Below are 4552 nucleotides of genomic sequence, written 5' to 3' on the forward strand. Positions count from 1 at the left end.
TGCTGGAGTCTGGCCCGGTGGCTGGCCCTCATCTGCAGGGTAGACCCCTCTCTCAAGAGTCACTTTCCCGCGTTTAAGATAAAGTGTGGAACTAGGTGGTGCTTTAGAAGTCTACTAACCGGGAGCCTCATATTGGAACTTCAGCTCGGCCGTGCCCTGTGGGAAGCAATGCTCTTCCTTGTAGTTCGGCGTCTGAAACCTCAGGGCACAGCAGCTATGAGCAGGCTGTGGAGTATATATATACTACTGGGTTTAAGCCGCGGCTCTGCCACTGACTTTTTGCGGAAGCTTAGACTAGTTACCTAACCCTTCTGTGCCTCCATTTAACTTCTAACTCGCCCCCTCCACAGGTGACGGGGTGGCTAGGATTTCATCCTCCAGTATCCCGTGTCGCCATCCCCATATAACTCTCAGAGAACAGTTTTGCAACTTTTGAGCAAGTTATTAAAATTAAAAGCCATAGAGGGAAAGGCTGAAAATTTAACGGCATCTAAATTTTAAAACTTCATTCTTATGGAAGGCACCATAAAGTTGAAAGACCTGGGAGAAGGAACTCTTCAATATATATACTACTAGACAGATGAGTGAAGGATATGAATGGGACCTCCGTAAAAGAGAAAACACGAATGGCCAAGAAACACGAAAAGGTGTTCAACTGTAGGGCAATTTGGGATGTGCAAAACAAAGCAAAAATAAGATACTGTCTACTCTCCCCCTCCCCAATAGGACTGGCCTACAAGGTATCAAGACACACTACAAAGAACTATAGTAAAAAGCATCTGGTATTTGACACACAAGTCAGTGGAAAATGATACTCCAGAGATAGATCTGACATTTATTTTAGGATAAAGCTGACATTTCAAATTAAGGATGATAGAAAGATTATTCATTAAACTATTTTTGGATGATTGGTTATCTATTTGGGAAAAATATTTAAGACTCTACCCTCAACCCAACAGAAAAATGCAAATAATGCAGTCACATGAGGTACAGAGATAATAGTCCCTCTAGGGAAGTTCTGATGATGTAGAGTGGGATGAGCATGTGCCGATACAGAAAACACATGAGGTACAGAGATAATAGTCTTTCTAGGGAAGTTCTGTTGATGTAGAGTGGGATGAGCATGTGCCGATACAGAAAAAAAAAACACCCCACATTTTCCTAGGATCATAGAAGGTGAGAGCGATCTAAGCAAACTTACGGAAATATGGATAGCACTGTGTGTCCAGAGAATTAGTAATTTATTGTTGCAAGAGGGAAAATGTGCATTTGAGGGGAGGCTGAAAAGGCAGGTGGTAGGGTCCTGGTCATTAATGGCATTCGTTGTCAAACTGAGGAGTTTTGATTTGATCCCTTAGCCAAGGTGAGTCAGTGACAAGTGTTTTTTGGTTTTGGTTTTGTTTTACATCAGTGGAGTGAAAATGTTTGGTGTTCATTGGATGGAAGTAAATTGGAAGCAAGGAAGATGAAGGGTTGATAAAGTAAAATTATGGGAGTGGAGAAAAGGTTACGTTATTCATTCAGATATTCAAAAAATATTCCCAAGGATCTGTTTAGGGTCAGGCTTGCTGCTAGGCTGTAGAGATAAACAAGATGAAATGAATGAGATCAATGCGGTCTAGGTGTCAGGGTGGATACAGTGTAGGTCTGATGACAAGCAAACCAATAGGGATTTACTAGAGGCAGCATAACAATGTTTTAATACATTGACCACTTTGACCTTCAAGTATGAGATCTTGCATTTAGCGGTTACAGAGAAAAATATCCTCAGGGCATTAAATCGACACATGAATGAAGGGGCAGAGGTAATCTGGTAGTGTGTGTGGTAAAACTAGTGTGTGCTTGCCTAAAATGTTCAAATTCAAATAATGATGATTGATGATGATGGTGATGGTGGTGATTAGGTTTTATGTAGGATGTTGGCCTATGGAACACTGATTTTTTAAAAATATGCCCTTTGAAGTGGTTAGTTTAGAGGAGGCATAAAGTACAATTTTAATAAATGTTAGCTATTCTTTTTACTACTGTTACACTTTAATGAAATAAGTGCAGTGATAAGGGAGGATGAGGCAAGCAAATGGCTAAAATTCACTCTGAGAAAATACAATTGAATGAACAGGCAATTTACACAAAATCATCTCAACCAAACTCGATGTGCTCAAAGCCAATTTGCTGAATCGTCAGTTTTCGAAATTCATCACATTTATGGAGTGTGGCTCTAATACTTTAATAGGGATGTTAAATAGCTTTGTCAGACATGTTTACTCTTGGTCATGGAGCAACTTTCTGTTTATAGGAATATTTTGTGAATCCTTCAACATGTCATTTCTTGTTTTGCTGACCTTTAGAATATTTAAAAGTGTGGGGTTTTTTAGGCATTTTCTCAGGTGGTATATTGCATTAGTTAGAAGTAGATATGGCTGTGAGAAAGTAAGCCCTTATTTTTTCTCCCACAAATCCAGATTTTGACTTCCAGTACTGGGACTCCCACAGGGCCCTTCAGCCTGTTCCCAGTTTACTCCTACCCGGCATCCTTACTCCTGGTGAATAATGTTACTCTTTCTTGTGGAATATTGCTGCACTTTGCTTACAATTTGACAGAGATCAACTTCTCATGAATAAACAGTATTTCATGATAGGGCAGGAGTGGAAGGAAGTGGAAATGCTTAATAATTTCCCTTTGAACACATATATGAAGAGAGAAAAGAGTATCACCTGGAGGCAAATGTAACATCTTTGTAAAAATAAAAAAATAAAAAACAAAGACAAAATGACCCAAATTTGGGTATGACAAACACAATATTGCTCATCTCTGCATACAGCAATTGTGGAACACAGTAGAAGCTCAGAAATATTTATTGAATAAATGAATGGATGAAATACTGTTTCAAATATCTACATATATAGAAGGAAAATGTTACATTTTTTTAATTAGACAAACTTGAGGGAATAACCAGAGTTTTGGTCATTTAAGTTTAATTTTTAACATCACAAAAATAATGTGGTGCCAGGGTTCTTGTCCCAGCATCAAGAAGGGTTCAGGAATCTGGAGAAGGGGCTGTGCATAGATTTAATAGGAATCCGGAGACTAATAAAGAATCTGGAGACAAAATATAATTTTGAAAGGCATTGGGGGTCAGAGAGCTTAGCTAAAGGAGCTAAGATCCAAGATCTTAAGTCTAAGGCAGCAGTTCTCAACCTGTGAGTCGCGATCCCTTTGGGGGTCAAACGATCCTTTCACAGGGGTCACCTAAGACCATCAGAAAACACATATATAATTACATATTGTTTTTGTGATTAATCACTATGCTTTAATTATGTTCAATTTGTAACAATGAAAATACATCCTGCATATCAGATATTTACATTACGATTCATAACAGTAGCAAAATTACAGTTATGAAGTAGCAACGAAAATAATTTTATGGTTGGGGGTCACCACAAAATGAGGAACTGTATTAAAGGGTCGCAGCATTAGGAAGGTTGAGAACCACTGAAACCCTGGTGGTCAGTGTGCATCATGGAGACCAGTCGCTCCGCTGTTTGGTCGATTTGCATATTACCCTTTTATTATATAGGATATATATATTTTTTACTATTTCTATCTGTCTCCAGGTAGTTCTGTAAGGATTTTTATAATCAAAGAGGGACAGAGCCCCACTGGCATGGCTCAGTGGTTGAATGTCAACCTATGAACCAGCAGGTCATGGTTCAATTCTCTGTCAGGGCACATGTCCCGGTTGCAGGCTTGATCCCCAGTGGGGGATGTGAAGGAGGCAGCTGATCAATGATTCTCTCTCATCAAAAGTCTTAAAGTCACTGGTTGCTGTTGTTGCCTTTTTCTTTTTAACTAGATGATCATTTTAATCAAATTGCATGTTCATCAACTTGCTTTTGACTTAAGTCTTTTTTTCTAAGGTGACCTGGAACTTGTCTTTGTAGCGCCTGAAGCAGATGTATAGGCCAGGAAATATCTCAGCACCTGGAAATAGCCCAGCTTGATTAGAGAGCTGAACATTAGCCGGAGGCACAGAGTTTCCAAGGTGAGGCTGAAAGGGAAGTAGTGGGAGAGTCCTGAAACTCCCTCTTAGGCAAGGTGGTGAGTTCTGACTTCCCCTTGCTGATAATTGGCAGTGAAAGTTTACTGAATGTTCATTTGCTAAGAGCAGACTGCATTCACAGGGCTAATACATACCTGGTTGTTATGCAAAGAGCCGAGGTCCAAGAAAACATCAGCTTTTTCTTGCCGATTCCAAAGAAACAAGCCAGAGGACTGGCCATGAAGGATGAAAGGGCGAGGACTACACCCTCCATCTTGCCCCAGGGTAAGGGCTACGCCCTCCATCTTGCCCCAGGGTAAGGGCTACACCCTCCATCTTGCCCCAGGGTAAGGGCTACACCCTCCATCTTGCCCCAGGGTAAGGGCTACACCCTCCATCTTGCCCCAGGGTAAGGGCTACACCCTCCATCTTGCCCCAGGGTAAGGGCTACACCCTCCATCTTGCCCCAGGGTAAGGGCTACACCCTCCATCTTGCCCCAGGGTAAGGGCTA

General features: G+C 41.0%; 1 pseudogene; it reads left to right on the plus strand.

Moving 5' to 3' along the window:
* Nucleotides 1–1787: 1787 nt before the first annotated feature.
* The window catches only part of LOC102248872, a 10342-nt pseudogene continuing 7577 nt past the window's right edge, over nt 1788–4552 (plus strand).

The sequence above is a fragment of the Myotis brandtii genome, unplaced genomic scaffold, assembly GCF_000412655.1.
Source record: "Myotis brandtii unplaced genomic scaffold, ASM41265v1 scaffold560, whole genome shotgun sequence".
NCBI classification, from domain to species: Eukaryota; Metazoa; Chordata; class Mammalia; order Chiroptera; family Vespertilionidae; genus Myotis; species Myotis brandtii.